The 20535-nt window shown below is 35.3% G+C and overlaps 1 long non-coding RNA gene across 1 annotated transcript; it reads left to right on the forward strand.

Annotated features, from left to right (window-relative positions):
- Positions 1–6316: 6316 nt before the first annotated feature.
- Positions 6317–6903, forward strand: LOC122142871. The gene is made up of 2 exons (XR_006158827.1): positions 6317–6451; positions 6617–6903. It is a non-coding gene; the product is annotated as an uncharacterized LOC122142871 (long non-coding RNA).
- Positions 6904–20535: the final 13632 nt, after the last annotated feature.

Consider the following 20535-nt stretch of genomic DNA (forward strand, 5'->3'; position numbering starts at 1 on the left):
AGAGAGAGAGAGAGAGAGAGAGAGAGAGAGAGAGAGAGAGACCGAAGGAACACAGAGCAAGTAGAAAACAAGCTAAGAACAGGCCTCACACACAAAGAATCTACATACGGTAAAGTACAGTAGATTTACTCAGAATCAAACGACCGTGATAGTGCATCAGCCAACACGTTATCCTTGCCTTTCTTAAAACTAATTTCCAGGTTAAAATCCTGGACAAAAAGAGACCAGCGCATAATTCGTTGATTTGAATTTTTCATCCGAGACAAAAAAAAAAAAAAAAAAACGAACTAACGGGTTGTGGTCTGTATATACAACCACCGGAAGAGAACTAGAGCCAATGTACACCTCAAAGTGTTGTAAAGCCATTAAGAAGGCTAAAGCCTCCTTCTCAATAGTGCTGTAATTTAACTGATGTTTCAGAAATTTCTTTGAAAAGTACCCAACAGGATGCTCAATCCCATTTTCATCATCCTGCAGAAGGACAGCAACCACCACCAGTAGCACTTGCATCAACATCCAACTGAAATGCACATGAATAATTTGGAGCCGTTAAGACAGGACCACTACTCAAAAGGGTTTTTAACAGAATTGAATGCAACTCTGGCATTCATCAGTCCACAAAAAAATGGTGATACTCGAAGCAGATTTGTTAGAGGCAACACAACATCTGAGAAATTTTTTACAAAATCCCCGATAATGGTGCCCAGACATTCTAGGAATCCTCCTGAGTTCACGTTTCGTACGGGGTACTGCAAATTCTGTAATAGCTTGCACTTTCAAAGCAACTGGTCGAACCTGCCCTTGCCCCACCTGTTTCCCTAAATAGGTAATTGTCGCTTTGCCAAACTCACACTTAGACAAATTAAGAGTGAGAGATGCATCCAGTTACCGATTAAAAACAGTGCTTAACGTTGTCAAGTGCTTATCCCATGTTTTCGAGTAAACAACAATGTCATCGAGGTAAGCTTTACAGTTTGAAACACCGCCCAGCACTTGATAAAAACAAGCGGCTGGAACGTAGCCGGAGCGTTACGCAGTCCGAACGCCATCACCTTATAATTAAGGAAATCATCCAGGGTAACGAATGCAGATATTTTGGCCGTGCGCTCCATCAAGGGAACTTGCCAGTACCCCTTTAGCATGTCGAGTTTCGTGACGAAGCGCGCAGAGCAGTGGCGAGGCCAGAAATTTTAAACTGAGTGGACCTTGGTGGAATAGGGTGGACCTCAATGACTACTAGTGATGCGCGGGTCGTCTCATTACCCGTGGGCCCCGCGGGTAACCCACGGGTCGGATGGGTAAAGAAATTGGCCCTTTATTTGCGGGGCGGGTTGGGGCGGGTTCACTTAAAAACAAAATAAATAAAAAATCCTTGTATGTTGCGTGCAAATCGGAGTGCATTATTGTAGCACGAAAGCACATTAAAATACAATGTGCGGCCTATATAATATTGTGTACTTGGATTGATTGATATAGCCTATACTATATATATATATATATAGATATATATATATATATATATATATATATATATATATATTATATATATATATATATACATTTAAGACAGAAATATTAGATATGGGTCAGATGCACTATTCCCTAAACCTAAACTTAAGAAATGGAGACCAAGTATAACTTTTAATTAATTATGAAATAATTAATTAATAATTAATATAAAATTTTCATATTGGCCATAACATTACTACATTATATTATATGGGTTAAATGCATTTACAGACAATGTAATTACATGTAACTATCATATAACTGTATATTCACTGTTTTAAAGAAGAGTGCCATTAAATGTATAGCAAATATTAAGTGGATTCATGGAAAAAAAAAAATCTGAACTGAAAACAACACTGGATTTAAAAATAAATAAATACATTAATTAAACTCCCAATAAATGTCCAAACAGCGATGCTATTAGAGCATTTACTGTAATATAAATGTATATCTATCTATCTATCTATCTATCTATATATATATATATATATGTATATAGGCTATATCAATCCAAGTACACAATATATATATATAGGCCTATATGACCACATTAATTTTAAGAATCATATGCTTTCTTGTTTGTTTAGATAAATTGTTCAGAAGAGTTTGACCAAACTGTTAAACTAAGTTACTTACAAATCATCCAAACACCTGATTCATTTCTAATACAATTAAATTGTAAAGAAATTACAGATCCATCTTTGAAATCTGATTGGTTGATAACTTTTGACCATGTTTAATTCAGGCGTGAAAATAATTAATAGCTATCTACAGCGCATGAGCCCAGAGAGATTTGAGCGTGCACAGGACATTGTTAGAGCGAGAGGAGAGAGACACGTTTTAAGTGAGCGCGCTGTTTTCGGACGAGAGCAGCGTATATCTGAGCGCGCGTCCGGTTTTGTGCAAGATCAAGAAAATCCGCGCTCCAGCGGAGAGATTTGCGCTCACATATTGTATTAATGTGCTTTCGCGCTACAATAATGCGCTCTCGACATTTGTCAGTAAAATAACGCCATATATTTTCATATTTTATTAGGTTCTTTGATAAGGTTACAAAACAAAGGTTTACGCAGCAACGTAACTTGCGTGTTGTCCCCGTGGGTCGGGTCGGGTAACGTTAAATAGGCTACATTTTACTTTATTTGCGGGGCGGGCCAAATAACTTCAGAAAAGCGGGACCCGCGGGTTGGAAAAAAAATCCACCCGGCGCATCACTAATGACTACTCTCAAATTACAAAAAATTTACAATATGGGATAAAATCACTTGACAGTTAAATGTAAGTTAAATGTGATTTATTGTTAGCCAACAAATTCATGAATATACAACAAAATGCATTTATAACAAGCAGATAACATTACAATGCCTATTGTAAGGAAGACAAATATAGATATTGTGCTACTATATGACCACTGTAACAAGACATCAGTGTTCAGTAATTGTGTTAATTTTAAACTGGATTTCTGACAGGCTCTATAGGCGTTATACTTTTCGAGAGCGATCAGATGTTGCTTACTCATTTGGTGCCGCTCACAAGCCTGCGTGATGTGTTTCCAATCACGGTACCCATCTTTAAACACTCCCTCAAACATAGTGTCATTAAAATGATGACACATCTTGCAGTACGCGGCGTCGTCTTTTACACTGTAGAAATGGGAACTTTGTGTACCACTTAGCAGCAAAATTTCTAGACTTGCCGTTTATTGTTGTGCGTGGAAACTCGCGTAAATGGGGCTGAGCAGGTGGTTCATCAAGTGTGGATAAATCAGTTGGTATGTTGCTTTTCTCGACGATTAGCCCGGGTTGATGTCGATGTTTCAGATTCTGTTCTTGTTTTTTAATATATTTAAAGATGTTTGTTTCGACATGCTCGTCTTGTGTCATGCGTGTTAAAAGTAGCCTATTTCACTAGCAGACATAAACTCATCTTCCCATCCCTCCAACAATATGCGATTGGCTAAACAGTACTACTAAGCTTATTGATTGGCTGTTGCAGTAAGGCAATTATATGAAAAAGTTTTCGCTCTACAGTAATTATTTTTATGAAACTTCTTGTACGTGTTTAAGTGATAAGTATTGTCATATATGCATACTTTTTTTTCCTGCTTTCCCAATTTTTTTTTTTTTTTTGTCTGTTCTGATTGGGTGGGCCAGCCGTCAATCTGAGTGGGCCAGTGCCACCCTGGCCCTTATGTAGCCTCGCCCCTGTTTTTTTTTTTTTTTTTTTGTTATGATTGTGTGTGAAAGGCGTCAATTTGAGTATCTGGTTTTGTCACGGCATTTACTCTTCTATAATCCGTGCAGAACCGTTGTGTCCCATTAGATTTCGGGACTAATAAACAGGGTGAACTCCAGGCGCTGAAACTCGGAACTGCAAACCCATTCTCAACTAAATATTTTACCTCGACCTCCATAACTTTACGTTTAACTGGATTCACTTTATAAGCACATTGCTTAATCGGTGAATGATAAGATGAGAATTTAAATTCTCCAAAATCATGGAATTATTCAATCTGCCACGCAGCATCAGGGTACTCTGTAGATTCAGTCCATCTTCATCAACATCACTGTCAGAAGCAATCACGATCGAAACCACTCAGTGGCGCCCCCAGAAAATTTTAATAGGGGTGGCCAGATGAGGCCACAGTAAATCTTGGGGTGGCACATCAAAAAATAAATAATAAATAAAGGGTTTGCAATATTGACAAAAAATGATATCTCTTGTGACTTCTGGGATTTTGTCGATAACGAAAATTAGACAATATTATGCTGTGTGTGTTATTGTGCTGATATTTTATTTCTAAGTGTGCTGACAGCTGAGGCTTTTTTTTTTTTTTTTACCTTTACGGCATTTTTTTCTAAAAGTGTGCACCATCTTTTAAGTCAGACACTTGCATTTGGGCTGTTAACAAGCAAATGCAATCAGTATCAACAAAATTGATCTTTGCAATGCAGAGAAAACAGAAACTGCATCTGAAGTGCCATTTAGATGTTTTTACACACTGTTTAATGGAGCTCTGTGGGACATGGAATACTTTAACCTGGAGTTACAAATTAATAAATAATGTTTTGATATTTTAAACATAAAACATTAAAAACTGATGTTTGAAATTGTTTAAAAAATGAAATGGTACCTTAAATGTGAAATTAAAAACAGCCAGGTAGGTGGCAGCGAGTCACTGTTAATAAGTGAGTCATTGCGATTGAACCGAATCATTTAAACGGTTGATTCATTCAGGAACGAAACACTATCATGTTGCTCAGAGACTCAAAACAGTGGCTGTGTTTGGAATGATTTTTGTTTTTAGAAATAGAGCGCAAAAAGTGAATATGTTGTCTAAAACGTAAAACTCTTGATATTAACTTCTTGTTTATTGAACTGTTGTATGAAATCAATGTCACATTTGCAATTATGCAGACTTCTGGAGAAAACGTCACTCTTTGTGTGATAGTAACTATATTAAATGATATATAAATTATATAGATCTAAAATTAATAGATTTAAATAGATTTAAATTAATAGTAGCCACTGCAAATCATCCTAGGGGTGGCCACAGGGGTGGCCAGAGTTTATACAGGGGTAGCCGTGGCCACCCCTTGGGGGCGCCCCTGAAACCACTGGAGTGATAACAGAGCTTTTTAACTCTTTAATCTCTTCCCCACGACTCACATACAGCTTCAGCAAGTTTACATGACACACGCGATTTTTTCTTTGCCGATCAGGAGTCCGAACAACTTAATTCGCTTCATTCAGCTTCTTATCAATGACAAGAAGCTGTCAATCCCCAAATGGACAAAATCAAGTCCCACCCTGTATTTCTTTCTTTCTTTTTTCTTTTTCTTCTTCTTCTTCTTCTTCTTCTTTTTCATTTAATTAATTTCAATCACGCACAGGGAAGAAAAGACCATCACAACTAATTGTAAAGCATATTATTAATGTGGCATTGGAGGATGTTTTTAAAAGGATTCATGCAGTTATACAAATGAACAGAAACTGCCAAAAGGACTTATCAACATCAATGTGTTCCTATATATATCTATATATATATATATATATATATATATATATATATATATATATATTTTTTTTTTTTTTTTTTTTTTTTTTTTTTTTTTTTTTTTTCTTTATTCCAGCTGCTCTGTCCGATCAAGTCAGAACTGATGAAGAGCCCCGTATGGAGAAGAGGGAGTTTGACTTGGGTATGTTTTCTCCATTCCTCTTTATAGATTGCATATAATGGAGTACAATATATTTATAAATGCATTGTTCTTAATGGGAGCTTGACTTTATAGTTAACTTAAAATGATTTTGCTGTTGTTCTTTCAAAAACATGAATTTCATTTGAACACAAAATACTACATTTCAGAAATCTAGAAATAAAATGTCAAACTTCATCCTAAACACCTGCTGCTTATAATAAAGACGTCAGAAATAAATTAACAAGGCAATAACATTGTCTCTCCAAACCTGTTATTCAACAAACCATGTGTACTGTACATGGAACTGGAAAGACAAAAGACAGAAACACGGCAGCTGTACAAACAAATTTAAAGTACATAATGACATTTGACATGTGACTATTGTATCATTAAGTCATGAGACCGTGAAAAGGCGTTTCTTGACATTTCTGGAGGCCAACCTCCTATACTATTCTTAAACTTTCATAAACTGTTTCATTATAATCCCTATTTTTTAACAGAGGAATAAAACTTTTGTACATGCAAAAGTGTCCATAGAGAGAATGCAGTGAATATGGTATATAAACACACAGTCATATTCTCTCGCTCTAATGACTATCTGTCTTTATCTGTTCTAGATTCAGGTCTGTCTTCAGCTGCTGTAGCAGGGATTGTTGCTGGTGTTATTGCTGTTCTGCTGCTGCTGACTGTTGTAGCTGCTGCTGCTGGTGTGATTTACTATCGCCGCAGGAGCTCCAGAAATAGTGAGTATTACATGGAGAAACTATAGTGAGAGTGAAACATGCTTAATGCTAAATTATTATTTGGCTCTCTGGAATACTTGATTCTGATTGCTCAGTTGAGACATTCAAAAAAAAATAAATATATATTATAATATATATATATATATATATTTTTTTTTTTCACAGCAGACATGGAGAAAACCAAGTATGAAGGATTGCTCAGATGAGAAAAGATACTGTACTGAAAACTGACATCACACTAAGATCTTTGTTTGATTTTACCTGCATGGACAAAATCATCCTAAGTAAAAAACTACAGTCAGACAAACATATGGAAAAACACACTGCTCAGTTAAAAAATGTAAAATATGTGTCGTTAAGCATTATCACTGTAACGTTGTGATGTAATGTAAAACGTTTTATTGAAACGCGAGTGAAGTACATAATAAATAATCAAGTAATTTGGCATTTAATTACATCGCGAATATGAAAACATTTGATTTTGTGTCGAATGAGAGACCCAAAATTGATTTCAGTTTAGTTTTAGCCTAAATGAATTTGTTTTGGCTTGTCGTTTAAATAAATGTATCTTCTTATATTTAATTCTTTTCTAAATACTGTTAATTAAAATGATTTGTTGTGGAGTAAGGGGAGCTAAAATAGCCTAGCTATGTTTACAGTTTTTATTATAATGTTTGTAAACCTTTTCGCATCTGCATTTCTGAAATAATTTTTTATTTTTATTTTTTGTAGCGTATTTTAACCATGCAGCAAAACTTTTAAAATATTTTGATAAATTAATAAATAAATAACTTTTTAAACCGTTTTACTGATTGTGTTAATCGGTCAAAATTCTTTAGGACGGTTAACTGGTTAAAATGAGCACGCTTAATCTTATTTACCTTGTTTTATTAGCATTAAAGCCAATTTACAAGCACATAATTATTCTAGGTTTTGTTTTTAAGGTTTAACTTGATAAAACACTAATTGTAAAACTGTACACACTAATTGTAATGCACTTTTGCTTCGAGGTGCTGGTCAGATGTAGTACGGGTGAAGTCTGGGCATTAAAATGTGTGCAGCTAAGAGTCTATTATACCACCTGTTAACTGAGTGACACTAGCTGTAAACTGACCTAGAGTACATTTAAATTTAGTCATTTAGGAAAATGTAGCATATTTTTATTCGAATCAGCAGCACTTTAACACAGGAGTTATTATAATAAGATGAAGGATGTATCGTTATTACACCACAGCTCAACAGCGCAGGTTAAGGTTCTGGAAAGTGACTTTGAACCTTGTTTTTTCTTTGTGCTAAAGAAATAAAAATAAAGTCAATGTAACATTTTTAACTATTATTATTATTATTATTATTAAAAATACAAGCCAGAAATTAACCTGATTCTTGACAGATGTGATAATAAGTAATAATAGACATAATGAAAACTGAGGAAATTGTCTTTGAGCCAAAAATATATACTGTAGGGCAACTATTGTCACATGATTATACATGATGCACATTATGCAAAACAAATGCAAACTTTTCCTGTCACTGTTCAGGAACGGTTTATTATACCTCAGAGGCTGAGATGTTTGTCCTCTTGGAATTATAAGGTTCTCTCTGCATTCCGAGTAGTTTTAAGATATTGATCTTCAAAGTTTTTGCATTCCATTCGACTGTAGATAGAACCTTTCTGTTTTTTTTTTTTAAATAAAAAGTCCCAAAATGTACACATTAAAAAATCACATAATATAAAATAAGTTGTCACAGGATAAGAATATGTGGTTTATTATATTTTGATATATTTTGTAGACAGAACCTTAAAAAAAAAAAATTATATAATTTACACAACTTGGGGAATGTGGTTTCAAGCTTTGTCCAAACACTGTATAATGTTACTCAACATTTGAAATAATTAGTGAAGATCCATGTATGCCATTGTATGAATTATATAATGTAATCCATAACAGGTAACTGTAATCTGATCATGATGATTTTAAAATGTAATAAAAATATAATTACAGGTACAATAATTTTTTTTTGGAATCTGATTATGTAGTCCATATTACATAAAAAAATCAATCAGAGAAACATGACAAGTTTTGCATCACAGGTTCATAATGTGTTATTTTACCAACAATATGTCTTGTTTCTCTTGTATGTTTTTTTTTTTTTTTTTTGTGTGAAAATCTTTATGGAGAGGAAAATTAAGGGACAAAGACTTCCAGCACAAAAACTGACTGTTTTTGCTGTATTATCATTTTTTATTCATGCATGGGAAAAATTATACATTTATGTCTACAATGAAAAGTCCTCTTCAGGTTTCATGTGGCATGTTTGTCACTGCTGTTTATTATTGAATTTTTATTGTAAATAAAATAATGCAAATTCATGTAGCTATAAGTTATTAAGTTCACTATTAGTAATTTCACTGTAAATTGCCTTAAACCATCTAAAAACTAATATTTATACTGTGCTTTTATATTTAAAACTTAACCGACCGGCACTTTATACATTATTAAACCTATCAAATCTCAAATACTCAAATCTCTTGGAGTTGACTCTTTAGCACACATGCCATGAACTAATGTAACGCACTGATAGACATCACTGCACTGGAAACTACTACACAGTTACTGCCTTTTAACTGAAGCACCATCAATGTTTTCTGCTCCATTTTTTTTTAACAAAGGGCTACTCTTTTGAGCAATATCAAGTGTTAGTTGAATGATGACTCAGTGTGCACACTACAGAGTGTTAAAGTTACACTGAAGCATTTGTTTTTAGTACATTATATAATTAAGTGCTCATTAAGCGTTAGTCAACACGTGCTTTTAACAAACAGAATCACTGAAAGAAAGAGAAAGAAGAACAAAAAAAGGGAAGAGGTGAGTAAAAAAACAACTAACTGACTTGCAGCCACGGACTTAAAAGAAATCGACTGAAATAAAAGAAGTGAAAGTGAAAGTAATGTGTCCCATGCTCGGAATCTGTGCTCTGCATCTCTCCATCCCAAGGTGCACACACATGACACACATCAGTGAGTAGTTGAAACAACACACACACACCCCCCCACCCGGAGCACTAGGGCATAGGGCTATTATTGCTGTGGCACCAGGAAGCAGTTTGGGGGTTCGGTGCCTTGCTCAAGGGGCTCACCTCGTATTTAAGGAGTGCTGGACAAATTGCAACAAATAATTTTACTTTTGTATTTTAGGGGTTGCTGCATATAATAATGAAACAAAATGAAAATTTAACATAACAAATTAAGAAAGAAAATAAAACAGTGTAGTTGAAAAAGAAATGTAAAAAAAGAGCAACATTTAAAAAAAGAAATGAAATATTAAAAAATATTAATTGTTTTGGCCATCAGATGGAGAGCAAAAAATCATTATGCCATCATTAAACAATTGGACCATACATATAGCTCATCTTTAGATAAAAATCCAATATATGTGAGAATATTTGATATCTGTTCTGTTTTCTTTAACCTCTTGTAGATCTGATGTCATTGACGCAGAAGAACAGCAGCAGCTGCAGCAGCCACGCCCATCAGAGCAGTGACGACCAATCGCATCACAGCTTCAACTGTATCACCAACAACTGACGTGAACCTCTGACAAAAAACAACAAAAACAAATGAAACCAATGGTAAATTGAAATTAGATTTTTTAAAGCTAAATTTTAGTCTCTGGACATAAACTCAAACATATCTAATTTTTCTTCCTCAACACAGAAAAAAAATCCAAATCCAGACCGTTTATAAAGACGTGGGTACATGATGACAGAAGCTCATTTCATCATTTCTTGCAGTCTTAAGGTTATCCAGCTTGTGGGTACAATCAACAAATTAATTCAGTAAATGCATATGTGCTGGCTGTACCTGAACATGTTGTGACAGAGTGTGATTTGATGTTCAGCATGTGTGGTCCGGTTGCTGATGGGATTGTTGAGCACACAGCTGCGTAGCTGTTTTTATCCTGATTTCCACCTCCAGAGGTAGAGAGAGACTGAATGCTGAGATCAGACACCACTGATGCTGGACAATAAACTGCTTCCTTTGTACCAGGAGAGAGTCACATGACTCCAAGTTCACGCACTGAACACACCCAATGAACAATATGAATGATGATGATGATGAACATTGTGACGATTTAACTACGGCTGATGAGAGGAACAGGACAGATGAGCTGGGAAAAAAGAGAATAATTTTAGGGCGTATTGACAAGAATTGCTGACTTCTTGAAATGCTTTCTTGATATATTATTCAGTAATCTGTCTCTAGGGTCACCTTCTTCCTTTGTATTTATAGCTAATGTGTTGCTATACAATTGTGACACGTCTTTACATCTTAACTTACAGAAATACGTGCTTATTTTAAAATATATTAAAGTGAAACTATAGTTTTGAGTGTCTGTGTCAAAACTCACACCCACGTGTTCTATGGGTTGGGGTTGGTTGCCATAAGAAATAGATTTAAACATTAAACTATTAATATTTACTCTAGGAAGTATATTCAACCAATCAAGAGTCGGAGGACACTGCAAACATTTACTTACTTTGTACGTGTTCCGTGACTTTCTGAAACTGCCGGTGAAACAATGGGTAATTGTGAAAAATGCTATGCAAATTGAAATTAACCCAAATTTCACTTTTCATTAAAGTAAAAGATAGGTATTTTGTGAAAATTCTCTGAGGGATAGTAGTATATAAGGGCAGACAAAAAACACAATGAAACTTTTCATATTTGGTGAAAACAATGCTTTAGAGCATCCAGATTGTAATTGGAATTACAGTGTTATATTTCTTATGTATTTGAATGCATCTTGTAAGATTCTGTGGGAGTTGACAGAGGGACCATCAATGTTTTAGAAATTAATTCCAAATCATGAAAGTACTCAGGCCACTGGTAAGAAGCCATTTTAAGATTAGTTTTCCTAATACATAGTATAGACAGCACAAGCACAACTGAAGCTGTGACTCACCATAGACAGTAAGATGAATCTGTATGTGGTCGTGTGTATTTGTGGTCTCTTTGGATGTTTACTGTGTAATTTCCAAGAGTGTTGTGGTTCTGGTGTTCGTGATGTTCAGAGATCCAGTCTGATGATCCAGCTTCAGTCTGTCTCTGAATCTCCCATCAAGAACATCATCATATGTGGGAACATTTCCCTCCTCTTTACTGATTAGAGCTATACGAGTCTCTGGATGTCCAAATGTCCATATTATCACATCACGTGTCTGTAGTTCAGTAACTGAGTCGGTAGAGTGACTGATTCTCCCTCCGTCACTGACACTGACTTCACTGCATCTGGATCAGCAAACACTGGAGAAACAGACAGAGTTTATTTTTCAGTCACTTATTAAAGTTCTTGTTAAAGTTAAAATAAATGACTTTGGTTTAATCAAGGATTATCTTTAATCGTGTAGTTTTGAAATGATTCACATGCTTTCTTCTTGGCTTTGAAATTAAATTGAGTCTCTAAACACTGTGGTAAAGTGAACTCTTTTTTTTTTTTCTTTCAGAAAAGTGACTGTCTGAGCTGATTTTCGTAGTTGAGCTCAGGCCAGACTGTGTGTGAAAGACCTTTATCTCCAGCCCTTGTTGAACTTAAACATCAGAAGTGAAATAAAGCTGCAGCAGCCATTACATGGAAAAACCACAGAGACTGATCTGTTTTGAGTACATTTGTACAACTGGACATCAGCATCTCTGGTGATGATTTTAGGCGAGTAGAAACAACTTTTTTTATTTAGCCATTAGGCCAGTGTGACAACAACATGCTTTATATGAAAGTTTTATGTGGACCTTAGCAAAGATATACTGATTGTCCTCATCAGTCAGAATTTTATAGTCTGTGTGAACCACCATTTGTGGGTAGTTCCCCAAAAATCTATGAACGAGGAACACATCTCTTCATTTCACCTTTCTATTTGCTCTATTTTCACAAGGGGCAGTTTTTTAAAACTCTTCTGTTAAATTAAATTAAAATTAAATTAAATGTACCCATTAAGCAGACGCTTTTATCCAAAGTGACTTACAGTGAATTCAGGCTAACATTTTTTACCTAATAAGTGTTCCCTGGGAATCAAACCCACAAGCTTTTGCGCTGGTAACACAATGCTCTACACTGAGTCACAGGAACACCTTAATATTTGTCATTTAATGTTTATTTCTCCCAGCAGTTATATTTTATCAATGCATGATTATTTCATGTTCTACAAAATCCATATATATAGTCTGCACTCTACAAGATATCGTTCAGAAGATATCTAGTAAAAAACAAAAGACGTAAAATAATACAAATGTTTCAGCTAATAGTCTTCAGTGTTCATCAACAACAACAGTATATGATCGTTCTTTCGAACTGGTATCAGTAATGATTAGTAATTTCAGTAGTAAACAAAGACACTTATTGTACAGAATCTCTAGATGATCTGAATGAACAGTATTACTGTCCCCCATTACAAACACACAGACGACATAAATCATGTAAAACTGCATTATCTGTACATTCGGCTTTCCGAACGTAGGAAATGTAAGGTGCTTTATTTTACGTATTTGAATAAGATTTATGCACTTTCTCACTTGTACCATCAGACAGAAAAAATCGCTAACGGATGTTAAAACACTACACCATTCTGATTTCATCATTTAAGATGTCAATAGAAAATGCACTGAATGTGAGACCAAAACACAGTGGAGATTAGTTGTAGTGTAGGATGAGTAGAAACTGCTAGTGGATTTATGATTCTGGTACAATTCAAAACTGTTTCAGACTTACAACCAGATTGCCAAAAGCAGCAAAAACCAAAAGCAAAACATTTTCTTCAGCAGCTCGAAAGGAGAAATGTATGTAAGTCACTATAGAGATCTCTGCAATTACTTGAGATGAAAAACTGTTCCTGTTGGTGTTTGCACGCGGTCTGTTGTCAGCTGTTTTTTTCTTTTCTTAAACCACCGCCCTTATGTTTTTTGTAGAGCTACATGCCATCACCTTAATGATAATGGACTGGTTCTCCACTCTTGCAAGATTAACTTAATTTATTATCTAGTATAGAAACAAATGACTATAGCCTATTTTGTCTGTTTAAAAAAAAGACTGCGATAGCAATTTCACAGAATGAAAAGGGAACTCCAGATGGGCAAACTAAATTTAGCTTTTACCTAAATGTAATCTGCAGTAACAAATTCATCTACTTGCATGCTCAAATCAACAACCAAAAAAAAAGTTTTTAATGACTGTACTGAACACATTGTTTACAGTACATTATAGAAAAAAGTTACCTGGTAAAAAAGGAGTTAAATAAAGCTGTATAATTAATAGAGCTTGCTCTAAGGCCTTGATGTTTATCAGTCCATTGTACTGCTCCGTTGTCTATACGTGGAGAAAGTTCATCTTTGTCTATACATGTTCTTGTTGCTGGAATAGTGGAAAATGCTCCACGTTGGAGCTAAAGTGTCAGTGAAAAGATTATTTCTAAAGAAATCAAGCATGGGAATGACACCACAAAAGAAGCCAGTCAACCAAAACTATTAAACCATTTTGGTATTTTTTATAGTGGTGCAGGACACTACTAGTTCATTAAGTATAGGAGATAGCAAAATAAAGTAACCTGTGACATAATACACAAAAATTCTCTCATACAGTGGACGACCAGTAAAGTGCTAAAAATTAGGGACCAAAATTTGATTGACACTTTGACCTTACATACCTTTCTATCACAGTTATCTGGACCAATTATCAGATGATTTAGTCCCTAGCTCACAGAGTTTAACTGTGATCTCTGAATATATTATTACCTTTCCAACTATAGAGAATAAACTGTGATAATGTGTGAGCCGCTGAAGGTGTCTGAATATATTTTGGTTTGACTGTATATTCCATGGACGGATGAAGCACAGCTGTAATTTAACTTTTACATTAAAAATAAGAGAAAACACCATCTAAGGCTGTGCATGTATAGGAATATTGCAAATATTGCAAAGAGAAATGGTGTAAGATTACTCCTGACCACTGTGTTGCAAATACAGGAAACACTTGGTGGAAGTTACTGCAGCCAGAGCAGAAACAACCAAATAATAATAATAAAAACACACTGAAAATGTATATTTTGTATGTGTTTGTCTATTGGGTGATTGACTATCATGCAAAAGAGCATCATTTCTCAGATATTTCTTCGTTTAATAATACCTCTTTAGCATTTTTAAGACATGCTACTACCTCTTTTTGCTTTCTCTATTTCAGTAGATGTTTGTAAATTAAACTCTCAATTGCAAACTCTCATTTACATAAAGACAAACATAGGCTATCTTAACTTTATCACGTTGCTGTTCACAGCTACATCCTGTTGCCAAAGCTCAGTGTCGCTTTCTCAGTGCGTGTTGCTGGCGGTGTAAATGTTTGTTTGGTTTTTGTATTTGAGCGAACAGTGCACCACATTCAACAGTTAACGAATTCATATTCTGTAAAAATACTCAAAGAACTTATGATATCATATGCAAATATAATCTATGAATAAGAAACCATTTCAAAGAATAAAGTACAACAGTCCATAAGGAAATAGATTTTTAACAATAACTGATTAACCTTGTTGTGAGCTCTGAGGTTGTTAATCAGTAGTATAGGCATTTTGTTGAAGCCCTCTGTGTTCATTTGAATTATTTAAAAACAATGTAAACTTTACTGACTCTAGAATGTGAAAGCCAGCAGAGATGACACCGCCATTATATGACTGGTTCCTGTGCTTCGCTCTGGCGCCGTAACTTCACCAAGTGTTTCCTGTTACTTGCAAACACTAGTGGTCAGGGAGGAATCTTACACACTTTCTCTTTGCAATATTTGCAATATTCTTATACAAACCAGATTCCAAAAAAGTTGTCTCTTGTACAAATTGTGAGTGAAAAAAAAGCAATGGAATAAGTCTATAAATTTCATAAACTTATATTTATTCCCCAAAAGAATAAACCTGTAGATAAATAGCAAAGGTTGAACGTGAGACATTTTGAAATGTAATGACAAATTTGGCTCATTTTAGATTTTAGAGAGCTACCACATTCCAAAAAAAGTGGGAAGGTAACAATAAGAGGCCGGACCAGTTTAAATGTACCTATAAGGCAACAAGCATGCCGCGGAAAAATGTGGAGCAATATCAGAAAGGAGTTTCTCAGAGAAAATTCCGCAAAGAGTTTGAAGTTATCATCATCTACAAGTGGCATAATATCATCCAAAGATTTCAGAGAATTCTGGAACAATTCTGGTGCGTAAGGGTCAAGGGCCGGCAAAACCATTACGGGATGCCCGTGATCTTCGGGTTCCTTAGACAAGTCACTGCATTCATAATACAGGAATGCTACTGTTCAGGAAAATCACAACATGGGTCAAGATTACTTCCAGAAAAAATTTTGTCGGTGAAACACAATCCACCGTGCGCATTTGCCGTTGCGGCGTCTAACACTTATAGGTCATAAAAAAGAAGCCATAATCTAAACATGATCCAGAAGCGCAGGCTTTTCCTCTGGGCCAAGGCTCATTTAAAAGGGACTGTGCAAAGTGCGGAAAAAACTGTTCTGTGGTTCAGACGAATCAAAATTTTGAAGTTCTTTTTGAGAAAACTGGGATGCCATGTCATCTGGACTAAAGAGAACAAGGGACCACCCAAGTTGCGTTATCAGCGGCTCAGTTCAGAAGCTGCATCTCTGATGGTTATGGGGTTGCATGAGTGGCGTGGCAATGGGAGCTTACACATCTGGAAAGGCCCCATCAATGCATGAAAGGTAGTATCCAAGTTCTAGAAAATATGCTCCATTCCAGACGTAGGTCTTCTTTCAGGGAAGACCTTGGCATTTTCCAACATGACAATGCCAGACCACATACGGCATCAATTACAACAACCAATGGCTGCGTAGAAGAAGGATCCGGGTACTGACATGGCCAGACTGCAGCCGAGTGCTTTCACCATAGAAAACATTTTGCGCATGCCATCCTAAGAGAAGATGCGACAAAGAAGACCTAAGACAGTGAGCAACTAGAAGCCTGGTATTAGACAAGAATGGGACAACATTCTATTCCTCAACTTGAGCAACTAGTCTCCTCAGTCCCCAGACGTTGCCAGACCCTGTGTATAAAAAGAAGAGGGATGCCACACAGTGGTAAACATGGCCTTTGTCCCAACTTTTTGGAGTGTTTGATGCCATGAAATAAAAATCAACTTATTTTCCTTAAATGAGACCTTTCTCAGTTTAAACATTTGATAGTCTCTAGTTGTATTCTGATAAAATATTGCCAATGTGAAACTTCACATCATTGCATTCTGTTTTTATCACAATTGTTAGTGTCCCACAACTTTTATGGAATCGGGTTTGTAGATCGCTTGTATTGTGTGTGTGTGTGTGGGTGTGTGTTGTGTGTGTGTTTTTTTTTTTTTTTTTTTTTTTTTTTCTCAACAGTCAACATTCACGTGACATTAAGGCTCAGGTGACACATAACCACTCTACAAATTGCATGAAACTAACCACAACACTGTACAGAGTGCATATACAGGACATTTCTTCACACCATGCCATTTGAAACCTAACAGGCTTCAGACTAAAATGCCTGTTGTGTAGCTGATTTTTGAACCCTTTTTGTCTACAAATGCCATTTATTTAATTTAGACACAAGAATTATCACAACAGTGAAACACATAATTGATTTATTTTAAAAAAAAAATATTGATGCTAGAATAATTCTTCTTAGAAACAACAACTTCCCTATTGCTGAGTTAGTAAACATGAAACACACATAAAACACACACACACACACACACACACACACACACACACACACACACACACACAACATAACACAAACACACACTACCCCCAAAAAAACCCCCAACCCCCAAAACCCCCCCCACAACCCACACACCCACATCCACACCGGAGCATAGGGAGCATTATTGCTGTGGCTCTATGAAGCAGTTTGGGGTTCTTGCTTGCTCAGGTTCCCCCTCAGTCGTGGTGTTGAAGGAGCTTGGGCAAATTGCAACAAATAATTTTTCTATTTTATTTAGGGGTTGCTGCATACTATAATGAAACAAAATGAAAATTCAGCATAACAAATTAAGAAAAAAAATTAAACGGAGTAGTTGAAAAGAAATGTAAAAACGGGGCCATTTAAAATGAAATGAAATATTTTAAAAAAATTCATTGTTTTGGCAAAGCTTCATTTTGCCATCATTAACAGTTAGACCACACATATAGTCATATTTAAGATAAAAATCCAATATATGTGAGAATATTTGATATCTGCTCTGTTTTTTTAACCTCTTGTAGATCTGACGTCATTGAGCAGAAGAACAGCAGCAGCTGCAGCAGCCACGCCCATCAGAGCAGTGACCACCAATCGCATCACAGCTTCAACTGTATCACAACAACTGACGTGAACCTCTGAAAAAACAAAAACAAATGAAACCAATGGTAAATTGAAATTAGATTTTTTTTTTAAAGCTGATTTTAGTCTCTGACATAAACTAGAACATATCTAATTTTCTTTTCAACAGAAGAAAAAAAAATCCAGACCGTTTAGAAAGACGCGGTACATGATGACAGAAGCTCATTCATCATTTCTTGCATCTTAAGTTATCAGTCTTGGTAAAATCAACAAATTAATTCAGTAAATGCATATGTGCTGCTGTACCTGAACATGTGTGACAGAGTTGAGTGATGTCCAGATGTGTGGTCTGGTTGCTGATGGGATTGTTGAGCACACAGCTGTAGCTGTTTTTATCCTGATATTCCACCTCCAAGAGGTAGAGAGAGACTGATGCTGAGATCAGACACACTGATGCTGGACAATAAACAGTTTCCTTTGTACCAGGAGAGAGTCACATGACTCACATTCACCACTGAACACACAAATAAACAATATGATGATGATGATGATGATGATGATGATGATGATGATGATGATGAAGAACAATCTCTGGTAATGTTAGGAACAGGCAGACGAGCTGAAATCATGAGACAATAAACACATCTGGACCAAACTGATCAACAATGTTGAGTGTGTTCACAATGAGTCTGTGTCATCTTTAACTATAAGATATCATTATGTAAAAAATAAAAATACAAAATTTGAAAGACAAATGATCTTTTTCACCATAGACAGAAACACTGAATGTTTTTGATGGCAGTTTCACTCTCTGTATCTGTAGTCTATAATCTCCAGCGTGTTGAGTTGTGATGTTTGTGATGGTCAGAGATAAAGTTTGTTTGTCCAGCTTCAGTCTGTCTCTGAATCTCTCATCAGGACCATTAAATGTGGAGAAGATTCCAGAATCTCTTATGATTTCAGCTAACAGATATTTTTTAGCTCCAAATGTCCACAGTATATAATCATCTTCACGTATTTGAGTATCATCTATGTTCAGAGTGACAGAATCTCCCTCCATCGCTGACACTGACTCACTAAACACACCTGATGGACAAACAGATTTAACACAGATTAAGATCAGTGTTTATAAACCATGAAATTCAGCTGTAGTTTGTATCTTTAGAGTGAATGTTTGGGCTGTCCACCAATAGAGGCAAGTAAGTGCACGTGATGGGGTTTTCAGAACATACATTCACATCAGTACAGAAGCAAGGAGGCAGGGGCGAGCTGGTGGCACCCGGCAGCCAAAAGCATGTGCCCCATCTGCATCAAAGATTTAACTTCTGTTTTATACATGTAAAACAAGTGTTTACTTTGTACCGCTTGTACGCAGCCGAAAGATTGAGATATAATGGTCAGCAAACACGTTGTAGAAATACTAAATTCCCACAAAATGCGTTTTCCATTCCACTCCTATATGTTTCCATTGTTTTTCCATGTAAACATGCACTAGACATTTTGACATTACATTATTTACATTTGCTGCCAGAAGGAGAAAAAATACATATAGCACATCATACACAAATTTCTATCCACACCCCAGTTTTCTATAGATTTCAAAATCTTTCCAAAAATCTTCAAAATTTACAGGTCTATGAAACATTGCCATTTACTTATTCTACATTATTTTTAAAATATGTTTAATGCCGTTTTATATCTTTATTATGACAGCCCCTTTTAATACTTGATTCATAGATGTGTATAATATTAATTTGATAACAATTGTGACAGATATTTTACTTTTGTATTTGTGGGGTGTTGCATATAGTAATCTAATAATAATAAAAATAAAAAAATACAAAATAAATAGCAGGGGGAAAATGGAAACAAAGAAATGTAAAAAGGAGCATTAAAAATGAAATATTAAAGAATATTAATCAGTTTTGCCACTATAGATGGAGAGCAATGCTTCGTTTTGCCATATAAAAATGCAAATACCTCAGATAAGTTAGATTTAATCTGTCAAACATTGTCCAAAGCTTCCAGTCTAATTTTATGTAGATAAATGTGAATTGCATCCCATTTAAGCCAGCACAAAATCAAAATGGACATTTTCTATTTTTATGGAAAATTGAAGTATTTATTATAAAGTTGTTGTTTTTTTTCATGCACATTTAAATAAATAAATAAATAAATGCATGTGTCCTGTAATGCCTTCATTTTAAAAATAATTCATTTGATTGTGTTCTTCAAAATTGTTCATTTAAGATCTGTTCACTAAAAGTTTTTTCGGGAAAAAAAAAATGTTTTCTTTTAATGAAATCACTGCAAAACTTCATTTTGGAGCCTGACCATTTAACTTTAATAACACTGGACATAATTTCACAGTTTCATTGTGTGTAGTGCAATAGCTTTTGTTCAGGCTCTTCAAAGACTGATTTTGATGCTCCTTTAGTTCTATTGTTTCAGTTTTCTATTCCCCGTGGTTTAGTTTTTTTTTTCTTTCGTTTCTATATTGTTAGGGGGTTTTCCGTGGCTTTTTGATTTCCCCCTTTATCTGTGTTTAGTTTGTTCTTCTTTCTAATCTCTTCTATTTATAGCCCCCGTGTTTTATTCATTGGGTTTTATTAGGTTCAATGCATTTACATTTGTCTTGGATTATTGCTATTTCTTAGACTGGAACTTTATTTCAGACAAAATGTTTTTTTTTTTTTTCACACTGGGTGGACTGGGGTTAACTGTTAAACA

The sequence above is a fragment of the Cyprinus carpio genome, unplaced genomic scaffold (assembly GCF_018340385.1).
Source record: "Cyprinus carpio isolate SPL01 unplaced genomic scaffold, ASM1834038v1 S000000291, whole genome shotgun sequence".
Taxonomy (NCBI): domain Eukaryota; kingdom Metazoa; phylum Chordata; class Actinopteri; order Cypriniformes; family Cyprinidae; genus Cyprinus; species Cyprinus carpio.